The 19,094-nt window shown below is 33.9% G+C and overlaps 1 protein-coding gene and 1 long non-coding RNA gene across 5 annotated transcripts in view; one reads left to right on the top strand and one right to left on the bottom strand.

Moving 5' to 3' along the window:
• Positions 1-1,793: 1,793 nt before the first annotated feature.
• Positions 1,794-11,935, bottom strand: LOC141378310 (uncharacterized). 3 transcript variants are annotated; one of them, XR_015512011.1, is made up of 5 exons: positions 11,668-11,935; positions 5,651-5,890; positions 3,658-3,861; positions 3,437-3,558; positions 1,799-3,129 (listed from the first exon to the last, which is right to left on the bottom strand). It is a non-coding gene; the product is annotated as an uncharacterized LOC141378310 (long non-coding RNA). The 3 variants fall into 3 exon arrangements; XR_015512010.1 differs by having other exon boundaries at positions 3,437-3,523; XR_015512009.1 differs by lacking the exon at positions 3,658-3,861 and having other exon boundaries at positions 1,794-3,129; positions 3,437-3,523; positions 11,668-11,716.
• oxr1a (oxidation resistance 1a) overlaps positions 11,797-19,094 on the top strand; it is a 310,698-nt gene continuing 303,400 nt past the window's right edge. The window contains exon 1 of one of the 2 annotated variants that reach the window (XM_087286150.1): positions 11,797-11,902. The gene's annotated coding sequence lies outside the window, so the exon portion shown is untranslated. 2 annotated transcript variants of the gene reach the window in all.

The following is a 19,094-nucleotide window of genomic DNA, read 5'->3' as shown; positions in this document are numbered from 1 at the left end:
ATGGCTTTAAAAAAAATTAAAAACTGCTTTTATTCTAGCCGAAACAAAACAAATAAAACTTTTTCTGGATATATATATATATATATATATATATATATATATATATATATATATATATATATATATATATATATATATATATATGTATGTATGTATATATATATATGTATGTGTATGTATATATATATACATATACATCTATATATGCTATATATGCATTTTTCTTTAAAACGAATGCTATGGCGCGGTATGATGATGTCAATGGCTTCTATTTCTTTACGCTCTACCGGCGGACCGCTTCCCGCCATGTGGACAGCTTTACAGGTGTTCCCAGTTTTCCCAGTAGCTTGCCATGCACATTCTTAAGACGCAGAAAGTACTTGACCCCTACGACAGGGTTCGAGTCCGGCGAAAAGCGGTTTTAGTAAGTTGAACAAAAAAAAAGTAAATAACAGGGTGAGAACATGGTAACATCTGAAAATGTGCTAAAATATTAGGCAGCGGTGAGGGCTTTTCTTTTCCTCGATTGCTTTTGAAAACACTATCAGTTGGGTTTAGGGAAGGGGGTGGGTGGAGGCATCGGTCAGTCAGTCATTAGGTCGTCATTGGCCTCTGATGGATTTCCATGACAACAGTAAGTGCGAAGGGCACTCGCGAGAGCTATCCAGGAGTATGTATCAATAATGAACCTGGGTTGACAATCTCAGCTAAAAACCTTTTGTTTTTAATTTTCTACTATAGATTAAAAAGTAACCTCATCTTGCATGTCTAAAAGTTATTTTGAAAATTAAATACAATTTCCATTCCACCAAAATCCTGCGAATCCTTTTTACACCTGAAGAAAGACACGCTGTATATAAAGAACGATTTATTCGCAGTAACACCCTAATCTGAAGCCAGAGCTTTGAATTTCAGCACATGTTTTCCAGCAGCCGCGTGAGATGTAGCTGTAATTGAGATAACATAAGCGCTCATGAAAACCCATTTCCCATTTTGTGCTATCTGCTCATCAGATATGCCAGCTTCACAGGAAACCGTATCGGCGGTGTGGGACTTTTATCTTTGATGGGCATCGCTGGCCTCTGCTGGGCGCTCAAAGCAAACGGCAGGTGCTCATATCTCACCCACCTGATTTCCTGACAATATTAATTCTACACTCAACATGTCTATCCAACGGCTTGGGTGCTTTTCTGCTCAATATTGACTCTCAAATACTCTGTTTGAATGATCTGTAATGAAAAACTGCAAAGCGCTACATCATTCGTACTTTAATTTGTTTATCAGATGTGATCTGAATCATTCACCGACTGAACTCCACAAATGCTGCATGAGATTCCCAAGATGTGAAATCATCAGTGCAAGATCTGTGTCGGTTATTCTTGTATAGAATTGTTTTCTGGCTTTTCTGTCTTCAGAAGAATTTAGCTGTACATTTACACAGTTTGTACAGACAGACAACTGATACACACTCAGAAACCAAGGAACAAAATCTGTCACTGAGGCGGTACCTTTTTAAAAGTCACACTTTTGTACTGTACAAGTGGACATTAGTACCTGTAGGGTTTCCTTTAAGGTTCACTATTATACCTTTAAATTACTATGAGGTACACATTTGTACATTTTTGGTGTACAGTATGTGTCTTAAAGGATCCAGTGACAGATTTTGTACCTTTATTTCTGAGAGTGTATGAGCGGAATACCTCATAAATCTAATGATCTAATGATCAAGTGCTCACATGATCTACTGGGATGAGTTTATCTGCAAAAATATATCCAAAAAGGCAGCAACACCAAAGCTCCAAAAATACCAATTTATTAAATTAAAAAATCTAACACAAAGCGTGTAAATGCAACAAAATATAGCCAAAAAGCCTTTATCCAAACAACTAATTAAACATTAAAGAAAAGGATGAATATCAAACTCTTATTTAAAGCTCTTGGAGATGACGTATCTAGAGGGAAACAGATCCCCACCATACCCCTGCCCCCCACATGTACTTAACAACTTTAATCCCTATGTGTTGTAGAGTGAAGACAATGTCTCAAAACAGAAAAATGCTGCACAATCGGACTTCTAGGATCATGATGTCAAATCAATGTGGAGCATGAATGTTCAGAAATACGCATTTTTAAAGGTATACTTGTCTTACCAACATAGCATAAACCACACAGGCATCGCAACATACACAGTTGAAACCAGAAGTTTACATACACTCTAAAAAAAAGAAACAAAATGTCTGAAATGTCTTAAAATGTCTTAAAAATGTCTGATGGTAAATCATACTAAAGGTTTACTATTTTAGTTCCATTAGGAGTGCCTAAATGATTTACACTTGCTAAATGCCACAATAATGAGAGAATTGTTTTTTGAGATTTTTTATCAATTTCTAGACAGTCAAAAGTTTACATACATTTCCTTAGTATTTTTTTAGCTTTGCTTTTAAACTGTATAACTTTGGTCAAATGTTTTTGGTATGCTTCCATAAGCTTCTCACAATAGTTTGATGGAGTTTTGGCCCGTTACTCTTGACAGAATTGGTGTTACTCAGTCAGATTTGTAGGCTGTCTTGCTCGCACCAGCATTTTCAACCCTGCCCACAAATTTTCTATAGGATTGAGCTCAGGGCTTTGTGATGGCCATTCCAAAACATTCAATCTGTTGTCCTTTAAGCACATTTTAACTAATTTGGCAGTATGCTTAGGGTCATGGTCTGTTTAGAAGACCCATTTGTTGCCAAGTTTTAATTTCCTGGCTGATGTCTTGAGAAGTTGCTTCAGTATTTATACATAATGTTCTTTCTTCATGATGCCATCTATGCTGTGAAGTGGACCAGTCCCTCCTGCAGCAAAACAGCCTCACAACATGATACTGCCGCCTCCATACTTCACAGTTGGGATGGTGTTCCTAGGCTTGTAAGCTTTCCCCTTTGTCCCCCAAATGTAACACTGGTCATTATGGCCAAACAGTTCAATCTTAGTTCCATCAGACCACAGGTGTGTGAAAGAGTGTGTATGGATGTTTCCCAGTGTTGGATTGTGGCTGGAAGGGCATCTGCTGCGTAAAACATATGCTGGATAGGTTGGTGGTTCATTCCGCTGTGGCGACCCCTGATTAATAAAGGGACTAAGCTGAAAAGAAAATGAATGAGTGAAAAAATAATTAAAATGTTTTCATTTCAGGCAAACTCCTGATCAATCAATGAATGTCATATTTTTTTTAATGTTTCATTTTAAATTGACAAGATTTTTTATTTATTTTTTTTAAATGTAGTCATATTACATGAATTTTCCTCATTTAAAATGACCTAAAATTGCCATATCAATTTTAGGTCCAGAAAGTGCCATCCAGAAAGTGCCATCAATTTGCTCTCTTTCTGGAAAGCGTTTAAATAACCATTTGTGCCGCATTCATGGTAGTTCACCTGCAAACACACACCTGTTCATTTTGATAATAGATGTCACACGTCTCTGTAGGTGAGAATGGCTCATCAAAATTCACCTCACGGGGACTGAAGTGTTTTATCTGCTTCAGGGAACACATAAACAATGTGAAAATTGCTGGAAATAAAGCATACAAAACAACTTCAGTGCTAGCAATCTCCAGGAAATGTACAGTTTCTCTTAGCAAACTATTATCACATTCATGAGGATGCTGACATTTGTGAATATGTTGCCCTTTCTGATGCAAATAGCGACTTTTCTTGCTTTCTTCCCTAATATGTGGCTCGTGTGTCTGCTTCTGTATCTGACCGACATGTGGAAGAAACATCTGATGGTCTGTGCTGAAGGTCATCAGCTCCTGCGGCTGCGTCTCAATCCTGCTGTTCTGCTGTCAGTCTTTCATTCAGATAATGATGACCTCTTAGACATCAGCATGTGTAGATAAAAGAAGATAAAGAGCTTGGAGTTTTGTTACCAGCCTTGGTAGCTGTACACATATTACTATAAGGTTTTCTGTATTCAGAGTGCACTTAAAGTGTCTTTTAAAAAGCCAATTTTAATAAATTCTGTTATAAAACATAGTTGTGGTTCTACTGATTGGTGGTGGTGGAGTAAATTACTCTGGAAAATACACCTGTGACCTCATTACTTCTCTATTACTGTGCCACTACTGCTGTATGTTGCTCTGTTCATTCTATGAACCAAAACCAAAAGAATACCCCAACAAACATTTGTATGGAGTGTTGTTTTTAGAAATGTGGGAATATTAAAATATATATTATTTCATCAAATTTTCTTTAAAGGGGAGGTCCATTACAATATCATATTTAAAACATTATTAATGATAATAATAATAATAATTCTTAACATTTATATAGCGCTTTTCTGGGCACTCAAAGCGCTTTACACTCAATGGGGGGAATCTCCTTATTCATCACCAGTGAGCAGCATTCATCTGGATGACGCAATGGCAACCATTTTGCGCCAGAGCGCACACCAGCTGATTGATGGAGTGGAGACAGAGCTATGAAGCCAGTTATGATTTGGGGAGGGTTAGGAGGCCATGATGGACAGAGGCCAGTGGGCAAATTTGGCCAGGATGGGGTGAAGCCCCAATACTCTTTTTTTCAAAGGACATCCTGGGATTTTTAATGACCACAGAGAGTCAGGACCTCGGTTTAACATCTCATCCAAAAGACGGCGGTTACTGAGCAGTATAAAGTCCCAAAGTTTGGGGACTAATTCTCTAATTCTCATTCACACACATACATACACGTGCTCGCCTGCTTGGGGTCGGGAGCGATATTGTTAGACCGCCTGCTCCCATCCAAATTTAAACCAGTTACCAACCGCTCCCACGCTTTATTCGGAAATTTATTCCCGCGCCGCACAAAATCTGGTCGGGTCCCGCGGCTTAAACTAAGCTAGACCTCTAGTTTAAATACAGCATTTTAATGTCTTCTTTTGCACTATTTGCTGGATTCGCTTGTCGGATGGGCATCCTCTAATGGTAAACATTTATTAGTTTTATCTTTCATAATCACACTTCATATAATCAGTGTAGAAACATGGTTGACATTCTTCCTTTATGCATGTCATCAGAGGGGGAAAGCCCCGCCCATTATTGACAATCCCTTCTTCATTAGCATATAGACAGCCCTGAGTGAGAAGCTTCACCCACTTTTGAAAAAATTACTGGAAGCACAATCTCATTTTAATTTAAACTGACAGTTACCAAAATGCCACAATTTGCATCAGAGCCTAAAAGTAGCAAGTTTCAAAGAGTTAGAAAAAATTATTTGTGTGGTATTTTGAGCTGAAACTTCACATACACTAGTGACATCAGAGACTAAAAGGTAACAAAATAGCTCCCCTTTAACACATGCATGACACTTGCTTTAAAACTTCTCTCTCGTACAACATACTACAATACAGTTTACTATAGTAAGACTTAAAGTATACTACAATTTTTATTACAGCTTATTGACCTTACATACGAGCAGTTTACTGTCTAGTTTACCTTTTTGACCCGCCTTCATATTACCTATACAGTATTGTCAAAAAGTATATATTTTTCCAAAACAAGCACTTGTGTATTCAGATATCATGTACTGTAGATGTAGAGAGTGTGTGTGTGCATGCATGTGTGTATCTGCGCGCTTGTGTATGGATGTGTATGTGTGTAGATGATGCAAACACAATTCATCACCAGTTCAAATCTCTCTCTCCGTCTCCCCACTGACTCTCTGACTTATTTATGAAAGCCCACCAGGGTGTTCATGGGAAGGCATCAGAGGCATCCGTCACAGGCCTCAAGTCTCCACCAGTGCCCATTGATTTCCAGCTCTCGCAGCGGACACTCGTCATCCATCAATATGGTAACAGGACTTCATTTCTGCTGGGAGACCCACACTTTTGACTTCAGCAGCTGAGGACAAGAAAACGACATCTGGAAAACATTTAGAATAAACAGAATGTAATTGATTTCATATTGCAGTACATTGCAATAGGCAGTGTGAATGTTCTCATTAATTTGTTAACTGCAACAATCAAATTTTGTATATTAGTTTGCATACTTTGATTAATATCATTGTATTCAAATATTTTTTAAATAACATTTCAAAACTCCTCCGTGGTTCATTGTTGTTGTTTTTTTTTCAGATAGGCCTTTGTAAATTGAAAGTTCTAAATGGCTGGGAACGGTCTAATTTAGTTGTGTTGTATATACCTGAATTGTTAAAGCTTTTGTTTGTTTTATATTGGACTGAAGGTGCAGTATGTAAGTTTGAAAACTAGTGGTTGAACTAGGTATTGCATTCCTGGATCAAAAAAAATGCAGGAGTAGGTTGCCAGATTGACGACCAACAGGAGCGACTCTCGAGCGTAACAGCTGAGTTAAATTGTGCTCTAAATAAAAGCAGAGATACCCAATAGAAGGTGTATTTTCCATATTAAAATGAGTTTTTGTTCTAACCAACAACTCGAATTGATTTCTTAGAAACGTGATCTATTTCTCACAGGTGAACAACAGGATGAACTGACAATGATCACCTCATGTGCGTTTTTCAGAGTAAAATGCTAATAATGTGAGTTTGAATGCCATTTTCCATGACATTTATTGCCACAACATTGAAAGCAGCAGCAGATAGTTCACCTCAGATCTTGAAAATAAAATAAACCATTTGACATTGAACTTAAGAACTGTGATTCAGTGCAAACCAACACATATGAGTGATTCAGCATCTACATTTAATAATGTTAAAAAAGTTTATTGGATTATAACCCTTACCATTTCGTGAGTTAGTGCAAATTCTGTGTTTCTATACAGCTGTATTTTAATTTGTCGTGTTTCATCTGGTTTAAACAGCCAAATTGCTTACTACTGCAAATCTCATCAAACATCTCTGCTCACCTAATGGGTATGCTCATAAAACTTATATCATTTGCTAATTAATAACCTCATGTGGAACTCTGAATCTGCGTCTCATTTTGGAGTCTGCTACTGTCTACCGGAGATCGCATTTCGGTCACGGGCGCATGCTTTCAGAATCTTTTTGAATGAATGAATGAAATCTGCTGTTTTCTAGCAAGGCAATCTAGGCTGCTGAAAAATAATTGGCTAAAGTGGCAGTGGGCGGGTTAAAAAACCAAAACAAAGACAGCGTTTCGGCACGTAACAGGCATTTATTAAAGCAGAATATCTGACTTCAGCATTGTTTTTCAAACAAAAACGTTCACTTTTCATGTTTCTTAAATATCTGCAAACATATTATGGTATTTTTATGCTTTAGAAGCATCACAAATGTACATACAGCACCTTTAAAAATAAGAGTTTTTGAAAAGTTGCTAATTTAAAAAAATGTTTAAAAAAGTTTTAATGTAATTAATCAATTTGAGATTTAATAATTTAATAATAATGTTCCAATCTTGTAAACACAGCATCTTTTATGATGCATCTTTCAGTACCAACTGCATACTGTAAGAATGCTGACCTTGATAAGACAACATTGAGATCTGGCATTCAGTTATAGAAACAGATCAGTTTAATGCGGTTTCATCTTCTCTTCGATCTCAGCTCTGAACAGTGAATGTATTGAATAGTGCCAGAACCGATTCAATTACAGCCTTAAAACAATTTGTATAACATCTCTAAAAGCCAGATTCATGTCAGGAAAAGCATAAAGGGAAAAAAACCTTGAAACAAGTCATGTTGACTAGCTCTATTCATCTCCATGAAAACCGCAGTTTGCAGCATATAAAGATTAATTCATTTTTAATATATACTAATATACTGTAGGTAAATGATGAACAGAATTTAAGGGGTTTTTAAGGACACTACAGTATCGTAAGCGCGCAGGTCTTTCAGCAGACTGTTTTGACTTGGTATGTGTACAGTGTGTTGGCGCCTTTAGTAATTCTGAAAGGATCTGTTTAGTCAGTATAGTGATATGTGGTCATGTCAAGTGGTTATTGGTATGCCCATGTGGTTCTAATCAGTAACTTGTTGTTAATGTGAGCGCTAAAAAACTTAATTGAACCTTTTTAATTTTTCTACCAGCCTGATCTCATGAGAAAATGCACGTATTTTACATTTTGTTAGTTTGGTTGCGAATTCGTGGGAATTCGTACTAGTCCAGTTGTACAAAAATTTACGATTTTAAAAAGGAGGCATGGCGCCCAACCCCACCCCATAACCCAACCATCATTGGGGGATGAGCAAATCGTACTAGATTGTAAGATCGTATTTACTTGTTGTATTTTTTTATTTTGTCAGTTTAGTGGCTAATTCGTAGGAATTCGCATGAGTTCAGTTGTATGAAAATGTACAATTTTAAAAAGGAGACGTGGCACCAAACGCCGCCCCTAAACTCAACCCTCATTGGGGGATAAGCAAATCGTACTAGATTGTACAAACGAAATCGTACGAATTCAAACAAATTAGCCACTAAATCAAAAAGTTACGAATTGCCATGAGATAGTGTTGTTTCTACACATTCTGCACACTGTAAATGCTAAAACCTTTTGTTTTGTTTTTATTTATGTGCATGAATTTATGAAATATGGACTTACATTATTTGGTTATTATGTGTCCATTTAGATCAGGGGTGTCCAAACTCGGTCCTGGAGGGCCAATTAGCTACAACCCTAATCGGACACACCTGAACCAGCTAATTAAGCTTATACTAGATATACTAGAAACTTCCTGGCAGGTGTGTTGAAGCAAGTTGGAGCTAAACTCAGCAGGACACCAACCCTCCAGGACCGGGTTTGGATACCGCTGATTTAGATTCTCCCAATGTTTATTTTTTTCCGAAGGAATCATTTATTTAATTTGAAACATTCTTGCAGAAAAGACTTATGATATTCATACTGAGTGGTGGAAAGAGTACTGGAAAATCATACTCTAGTAAAAGTAGTTTAAAGTATCTTGGACACTTTTAATGCTTCTAAACCAGGGGTGGCCAACCCTGTTCCTGAAGAGCCACCTTCCTGCAGATTTCAGTTCCAACCCATATTAAACACACCTTAACCAATTAATTAGGACCTGAACACCACGTGATAATTACAGGCAGGTGTGTTTGATATGGGTTGCAACTGAAATCTGCAGGAAGGTGGCTCTCCAGCAGGCCCGGATTGGCTAATCGGGAGGACCGGGAGAATTCCCGGTGGGGCCGGTCCGTTTTTTGGCCGCGAGGGCCGGTGTCCCTAGCTCCAGAATCTGTTGCTCTCAGCAGTCACACTTTTTAAATTTATTTATTTATTTACTTGACCACAGTCTTTTTATTCATTATTTTACCGCAGCTCTACTCTTTTTATCTTTTTTTCTCGCAGCTCAGTGAGCAAGATGCAGCCTGCAAGTTAATGATGATACAACATTGATGAGTCATAACACTATAAACAGCAGTTGTGGTTCAGTGGATTGTACGTTAATTTACGACGCGGCAGACCCGGGTTCGATCCATGTCTGAGTAATTTTTTTTTTTTTTCATTTTTATTGTTAAGACATATAAGATTGTTAGGGTTGTTGAACATTTGAAGTTCTAAAGCAGCTGTTTTCTCAAAAAAGACGTGATAGTGTCATTAGAAACTGATTTGGAAATGACCTTATTTTAATATAGTCAGTCGTGAACTGAGGTGGGCCGGTCTGAGGCTTGAAACTCCAGGGCTGAAAAGGAGTCCCACTCCGGCCCTGCTCTACAGGAACAGGGTTGGCCACCCCTGTTCTAAACAGTTTGCTGCATGTCTTAAGCTAGTTAAGTATGATGCAATTTACTTTCTATTTGCAATTTGATTGGACAGGAATCACATATTGACATATTCCTTTACAAAACTGAATGACATATACCTTTACAGAAAAACTCGCAGAAATCATCTACCCAGGTGGCAAAGAATTTTGGCCCAGATTTGGCATAAATCTGGCATTCATCCAGCTGTGGCATACAGCATGTGGGCCAAACTGGTTTGACAGAGGTGGCGCCGTCTTTAAGGCTGCACACAATACTTGGGCCAGAAGTAAATTTTATTTGGCCCAGATGTTAATAATTAATACGCGGTCCTATCTTGACCCACATTTAAAATACATTTTTATTATATTCAAATAAAGAAAAAAATTCTACCAATCAGGTTGCTTCAAGAAAAAACACACTGATATCAGGCCTAAAGAGCAATGCTTCATGTGTTTATCAATTTCATTGCAGTTTTGACACACCAACATATCTGGCCCAGTTATGGGTTATTAACTTGGCTGAGATTTGGCCCAGATATGGGCTATCCAGTCATGTACATTAACTCACTGCGGCATATGGGCCAAGCAAAATCTGATTGTGTGGACCAGAGCTGGGCCAGACATCTTTTGCTATGTGGGTATCAATCCATTTTAGCAAAATTTGGGATAAAATCACTTTTAATTCACTGTATTTACCTGATTCAACTCATCAAGGCATTTAAGACTATTAGAAACTACTGTTAAGCAGGTGTGGGTTGGAGCTAAACTGTGCAGAGCACGTGGCTCTCCAGGAATTAAGTTGGAGAATATTGCTGTACACCAGGGGTGTCCAAACTTGGTATATATATTGAAAAGGGGAAAAACAATAAATCGTTGTATGAATGCTGTAATGTTTTAATAAGTTTCCAGTAAAAATGCGTGGAAGAACGCAACATTTCTCAGAGGGCACGTTCTGTTTTCTCGAGGTCTCCCGAGTTCGTTCTTCCGAGTTAACATTTACATTTTTTTTTTCTTATTGCTATTGAAAATGCTTGAACAGTAACAGAAAGGCATTAATACTTTTTAGAATTACTCAAAGACTGAAATAACAATCAATTTACGTACATTCACGATCTTTCCATCTTCAGTAATGATACAACATTTTTAAATAAACAAAAATATCAAACATTAACAATAAAAAAATAAATGATAAATAAAATTAAGTAGCAGGGGAGTTTAAGTTCTCAAAAAATGAAACCAAAATCCTCCAATGATGACTATAAATATCTTGCTTTTTGGCTTTTTATCTCTCTTAATTTTTTCAAATATATCGTAAATTCTTCTTTAAACACCACTAGTCTGATTTCTGAATAATTTACATTTATAAATATAGTTTGAATGATGACAACAAATTATTTCTTATATAAGATATCCTTTTATCCTTAAGTATTAGGCCAAACTTAATAATTTCCTATGAGAAGGCAAGTCTTATAGATATTTTCTGTTATATCCAAACTAATACTTTGTCCCAAAATCGTTGTAACTCAATACATTGGAAAAACAAGTGTTCGATTGTTTCAATATCTAAATTACAAAAGTGGCATACAGTTATCTTCTGAGGTAACTTGGCAAGATCGGTCCCCACAAGAACGCAGACAATGGACTCGCAAATTGAAAAACAGCCCCAGAAAGAGCTTTATTAGCTGGTTCAGGTGTGTCTAATTGCGGTTGGAACTATGCAGGACACCGAGTTTGGGCAGACCCTGCTAAATAACATAATTATTCTGACTTGTTCTGGAGTTATACTAAATTTGATTATATTTTACATGATTGAAGTTCTTGATGCCAAATGTTTGAAACATAATGGATAGATACAAAGAATAAAGATTTAAAATGACAATATGCTCATGTTTTGAAGCTGCACTATTATTCCTAAAAGAGTATTTTAATATGGCATCAAATGATTCCATTCGTCTAAATATCTAAACTGACAACAATATTATATATATAAAACTACTGACCTGCTGGTTGAAAGAAACATTCATTCACTGCATATGTGTCATCTTAACTGATTTGGTATGACCCATCGCCCCCCCTGTCTCGGTGGTTCAGTCTGTATTCAGAAGGTCAGATTACTGTGCGTGTGCCTCATCCTGCGCACAGATGCGCGTTTACTGTGAGCGACTGCAGAAACTCATCACAAACATCCCTGCACGACAGACCCGGGACATGGAGAGAGGCTCAGACTGAGATTCAGTGAGTTATTTCTACCTTAGTTCTCTCTTCTCTGACTGATGCATGTTAAGGGAAGATGCGGCATCACTTGCTCACTGACACAAGGAAAGTCTGTGAACACCTGGATGAGGCGAGAGTTCATGCGTGAAGATATTGATGTATGAAGTGGTCAGACTGATGGATTTATTGTGTTGTGGGTCTTGCCTGATGTTAGATATTGGACAATCAGGATCAGAAATGGCTGTTTTTGTTGTTTGGGTTGAATTATTGCAATGTACTCCTACAAGTTTTACTGGTGTTGGAACTTAATGTTAGATAACTGTGTAAATTTCTGTGTAAAACATATGCTGGATAAGTTAGTGGTTCATTCCGCTGTGGCTACCCCAGATTAATAAAGGGACTAAGCCGAAAAGAAAACGAATGAATGAATGGATGGATGGATGGATGGATGGATAAATAGATATTGATGTAAACGTAATTTAAGATTAAAAAATGTTTAGGTTTAATTAAAGTTATACTGTAAATACTCTGATGTTGAAAATTCAAATAAATTCATAATTCAAATTATATATTAATTTTTTTTGTTTTGTATTTGAATATTTAATTTTATATATTATTTAATATGATATATTATGATTTATAATTGTGTTTTGTGTAAAAATGATTATTCTATTCTGTAAATTGCTGTACTGACTACTAATATTTCATATATACAGTAATTGAAAATAAGGCAACACGGTGACTCAGTGGTTAGCACTGTCACTTCACAGCAAGAAGGCCGCTAGTTTGAGCCCCGTCTGGGCCAGTTGGCATTTCTGTGTGGAGTTTGCATGTTCTCCCCATGTTGGTGTGTGTTTCCTCCAGGTGCTCCGGTTTCCCCCACAGCCCAAAGACGTGCTATAAGTGAATTGAATAAACTAAATTGGCCATAGTGTATGTGTCTGAATGTGGTGTATGAGTGTTTCTCAATGCTGCGTTGCAGCTGGAAGGGCATTCATTGTGTAAAACATATGCTGGATAAGTTGGCGGTTCATTCTGCTGCGGCGACCCCTAATTAAAAAAAGGGACTAAGACAAAAGTGAATGAATGAACAAATTAATTGATAATATTTTTGATTAATATTTTTAATAGTTTTGCATAAAATAAATGTTTACATTCATTTTAGACTATATGATGCCAATATTTTAACTTTAGAAGAATTATTTGTTGCCATATTCCAGATTTTCTGCCAAAACAAATAAAAACATTAGTTATTCTGACCAATTGTCATTTTCTGAAGAAAATTAAGATGTAAATGACAATGTTTGTATTAGATTTTGGATTATATGGTATCAGACTACAGCAAAAAATAAACAAATAAAAATGACCTTTTTACTCAAACCCAAATATATTAATATCATTAAAACCGACAATTTTCCAGACAGTTTCTTGTGGAGAGAAGATTTTTTCCTATACATTTCTAAACATAATAGTTTTAATAACTCATTTCTAATAACTGATTTATTTTACCTTTGTCATGATGACAGTAAATAATATTTCCCAAGATATTTTTCAGGACACTTCTATACAGATTAAAGTGACATTTATAGGCTTAACTAGGTTAATTAGGTTAACTAGGCAAGTTAGGGTATAATTAGGCAAGTTATTGTATAACGATAGTTTTGTTCTGTAGACCATGGGGTCACCAAACTTGTTCCTGGAGGGCTGGTGTCCTGCAGATTTTAACTCCGACCCTAAATAAACACACCTGAACAAGCTAATCAAGGTCTTCCTATGTATACTTGAAACATCCAGGCAGGTGTGTTGAGGCAAGTTGAAGCTAAATTCTGCAGGGACATCGGCCCCCCCGGGACCGAGATTGGCAACATCTGCTGTAGACTATCAAAAAAATATTAAGCTTAAAGGGGCTAATCATTTTGACCTTAAAATAGTTTTTTAAAAAATTAAAAAACCTTTTTATTCAAGCGGAAATAAAACATAAGACTTTTTCCAGAAGAAAAAATATTATAGGAAATACTGTGAAAATTTTCTTGCTTATTTAAGCATAATTTGGGAAATATTGAAAAAAAAAATTCAAAGGGGAATTAATAATTCTGATTTCAACTCTATATATATATATATATATATATATATATATATATATATATATATATATATATATATATATATATATATATATATATATATATATATATATATAATTCAATATTATTTTAAAAGTTTTTAGCGGTGAAAATTTTTGCCCTGATGCTCTTGCTGTGCTGTTTTGAATGTTTCTACTTTTGATTTATATTGCAAAAAGAACACAAAAGCTCAACAGTGATGCATTTGAAATGATAATTTCCTCTCGTGTGAGTCACTGCATAAAGACGATGCCTCTCAATAAAATAACATTTAATAATTGGGTTATTCAAAAGAAGCTCACATAAAATATTGATGCTCTGACTTGTGCCTTCATTGTCTGAGTGATTTTATTAATTTTTTTCTAAAATCATAAATAAGTATCGACTCATCCTGTGTTCGACCCTAGCTGTGCGTTTAAAACAGAATTGCTGCTTTTAACTCTTTTAAAAACGACTTCAGTCATGCAGTACGTGAAATACTTCAAAATGTCCATCATCATGCACACATCATTGATGAATATACAGAGATCAGAAGGAAATATTTTAATGGCATTGTGCTGATATTTATGCATAAGCTGTTGAAAAGCATTTTTTTTCTTCAATGTTAAAGAAGGACATGTGTGTATTCCGGCTCATGCTGTAGGGGGAGCTCTTCATCATCGATGTTCTCTTAGGAAAGTTCTCAGTGAGAATCAAAAAGCATCCTGAGACCTTGAATCAGCTGTGTGTGTGCGTGCGTGTGTGTGCGTGCCCGCGCGTGTCTTCATAGACTAAATATTGAATCTGCTTTTCTGAGTAGGTAAGAAAACATTCAATTATTTTAAGTGCAGGAGAAATAGACAAAGTATTTTGCTGGAAATCTTTGAAATACACAGTTTTTAAGACTCTTATATAGATTTGCTAACGTTTAAAGGAATTATTCAGCCAAAATTGAAAGTCTAGTCTCATATTACAAAGCTTTAAGTCTTTTTAAACCTTCATGAATTTCTCCTATTTTCTGCTGGACACAAAAGAAGATATTTTGGAAACTGGTAGACATTGACTTGCTTAGTATGGAATTAAATTACTACACTGATAAAAATCTGTAAATTAGCAGTTTTCTGTATTTTGTGATTTCATTTTTTTTATTTCTTATATTTCCCCATTTATTTATGCATTTGAATTGCATTTTGGGACCTTCAACTGTCTTCCATCAACTTTTTACCTTGAAAAATTTTAAGAAGTGACTTTTAATGATGAGCCTGTATAGTAAATTGTAACAGAACTTTCAGTTTTGGATGAACTATCCCTTCAAAGTCTTACCTTTGTGTCAAATTTTTATATGGAATATTTAAGTATTTATTGCACCGTCGAATTTTCTGTATTTTACAATTCATGTTTTATTTTTCTAGTTTGTTTATACTTTTGAATTGCATTATGGGAGTGTGATCTTCTTTCCACAACAGTCAATAATTATTGATGTTGAAAAGTTTTAAAAATTACTTTTATTGACATTATTAGTAGTTTGAATTTATAAATTGTCTAAATATTTATTAGGGTTGTAAATTACAGTAGAAAACCTGGTAATCAACTGTAATCGTTGCAAGTAATTTTTAAAGAGCACATACATTTTCAACATCAAAAGTTGCAGCAGAGATTAACGTCCCATAATGCACTCCATTGCTGTAAATAAGTAAACAAAAAAAACTATGAATCACAAAATACGGAAACTGTTATTTAGCACATATGTTTTGTTCATCTGTGCATTTTCTTTTTTATTTTAAAACCTCTTGTCTGATGATGTGTTTAAGGGCACGAGGGCAGAGTAACCTGTCTATCACACTGTAGAAAATGTCTGTGATTTCAATGGTAAAAAAATGTAAAATTGTGTAAAATGTTTAAAATTGCTGTAAATAGCACTGACAGTAAGTTATGCAGTGAATAACCGTTAATTTACTTTCGCAGAATTCCCCGCATGATACTTTTTGTTGGCATTGCTACACTCAAAAAATTATTTTGCTGCTTGTTCAGACTACTTCAAAAATCAGCTAAAAAGATGCAATTCCTCAGATTTTCCTGGGACAACTTAATTGTTTTATGTTCAATCCACATAAATTTGTTAAGCTAATTGTAGGAAATTCTTAGAATTTTTTTTTTTTTTTTGAAAATTTTAAATATAATTTGAGAAATAATGAGAAAAGAAAAACAAAACACAGGGAGGGCTAATCATTTTGACTTCAACTGTTTACCGAATTATATTAACATGACAATGTTGTGGTCTTGCCCTGACTTAAAATAATATTGAAAAGATTTATTAGAGGCTATTGCCATGTAGTTACTAATGTACCTAGAGAGCCTAGACTTACCCTCTTAGGAGATACTACACTACTTCATCAACAAAGCATTAACCTGAGATTTGTCAGACTAGCCCTACTAACAGCCATGTTGTACAGCCAAATGTAAGACTTTGAGATGGAAGGATTCTAAACCATCTTCTACTTCCATGTGGGTTAAAGAAGTGCCATCTTAAATGCCTTTGGAAAAAATTGCGTTTTATTTGAAAAAGCCACAAGATTTGTTTGTCAAATATTGGGGCAGCTTCATGGGTATAGCAGGACAGAATGCTTAGAAATTTGAATTTATTTATGGTTTATTTGTGGCACTACAAAGGTTTGGGGCATGTATAGGGCAGTATGTGCTGAGATGAAAGATCAGTTTAAATTATTCTGGACTTTGTTTTACTTTGTGTTGATCTTGGAAAAACCCCAAACACATAATATTTAAAAAAAAAAAAAAAAAAAAAAAAAATATATATATATATATATATATATATATATATATATATATATATATATATATATATATATATATATATATATATATATATATATATATATATATATATATATATATATATATATATATATATATATATGTATATATATTCAATTCAATTCAATTCAACTGTTTATTGTCATGTGCACAGTAAGGAAACACGTTTCCCTGTACAATGAGATTCTTACTTTGCCGTCCACAGTGAAGTCATACACACAACATACACATCATACACAACATACACATATATACACAGAAGTGACTGAAGATTTTATATATATATATATATATATATATATATATATATATATATATATATATATATATATATATATATATATATATATATATTTATATATATTTATTTTTATTTTTTTAAAAAAAAAATTTTACATGACAAAAATGTACTGAAAACGAAGAGCTTTTTTTCTTTGTTTTATGAAAAGTGGCCCAGAAAAGTGTTAGCAAATAAAGCCTAAAACATCATTGCAAAAACACTTTTGCCTGTGGTAGAGTCAGTGTAAAGTCTTTAAATATAACGTACTGTTTAGTATTCTTTGACACACAGTAGGAGTTCAGATTTAATATTCAGGGAAGCGCTAACCCTTCCAGTGCATTCGATTTATCTATAATGAACATATCCTTTGCTTTACCTCTCAGCTCCTACAGAACATATATATATATATATTTATACTCCTGACAGTAATAGTCGTTTTTCAGATAATACATTTCATCCTTAATAAGAGGTTTTGCCACAGAACTACTGTCAGGTGCTCTCTTTATGGTAGAATTTAAAGGTGTAAATCTTAACAAGTGCTTGCTTCAATATAATGACTACTTCTTTATTGACAGTTCAAGGTTACAGTGTCATTCACTCTGGAAGATCAAAAACAATGTCTCCATCTGTGACCTTGCATCAGTGTGTTATGATGTAAGAAGTGGATTGCATTTTAAACAAAAGTGACTGTATTGTATGAGTGCTTCTGTGAATGTGAGAGTGTATGGATGTTTCCCGGTACTGGGTTGCAGCTGAAAGGATGTGTGAAACATATGCTGGAATTGTTGGCAGTTCATTTTGCTGTGGCAACCCCTGATAAAAAAGGGACTAGGGGAATGGTATTATAGCACAGAGTACATTTTTGATTTTTTACTCTCCCATAACTCTAGCAAACTACTACTAAAATTCAATATTAATTCTAGTACATTATTAAATCATTCATTATTACAGTTTATGAAAATTTTATATTTTATATAATTATGCCAAACACTAAATGTGAATAAAAATCATAGTTATAATAATAATAATAATAATAATAATTTATAAAAGAAAATAATACGGTTATTATTATTATTATTATTATTATTATTATTAATATTATTATTATTACGGCTACTACTATTATAAATTATTATTATTATTATTATTATTATTATTATTATTATTATTATTATTAATAATAATAATAATAGTAATTATAATTAATAAATTATAATAAAATTGAAAATATTATTATTATACATAATAATAATAATAATAATAATAATAATAATAATAATAATAATAATAAAATATTAATTTTATTAGTAATCTATATTGATATTTTTATTTATAATATATTAATATAATTTATAATATAAATTATATTAATTATAATTATATTAATTATATTAATTTATAATATATTAATATAATATATTAATTTATATTATATTATAATATTATTAATATATTCATATTTATATGTTTCAATATAATGAAATATATTTTGGTACAGTTGTGTTTTGTCTATTTTTTTTTTATGTACAGACATTAATCAATGTTAATACTTTATGGTTAAATTTAATTATTTGATTTAAAGTAATTTAATTTAAATAAGAACTAAAAAACATTTTTAAAAAACAGGTACACACTCATTTTAGACCTTTATGGTATTATTTAAAAATGTTTTAGTGTATGGTTTGAGTATATGCATTTTTTGAATAAAGCAAAGCAATAATTTGAAATTATTATTTTTCTTTCATTTATTAAATAAATTAATAAACAAACCTATTTGTTTCCTATTATTATTATTATTGTTGTTGTTGTTGTTGTTGTTGTTATTATTATCAATTAAATTTATTATAATGAAATATATACTTCGTTCTGTAGTATTGTTAATATTTCTTCATTCAATCAATGTCAGGCTGACGTCAATGTCCAATGTCGGACAGACAATGCATTTTGGCTACTTTCCAAAGCAACCTAAAAACAACAAAATATCAACAACTAATGATGT

Source organism: Danio rerio, chromosome 16, assembly GCF_052040795.2.
Source record: "Danio rerio strain M-AB ecotype USA chromosome 16, GRCz13ab, whole genome shotgun sequence".
NCBI lineage: Eukaryota > Metazoa > Chordata > Actinopteri > Cypriniformes > Danionidae > Danio > Danio rerio.
The sequence above is the reverse complement of the archived record's forward strand: the minus strand, read 5'-3'. Positions and strand labels throughout refer to the sequence as shown.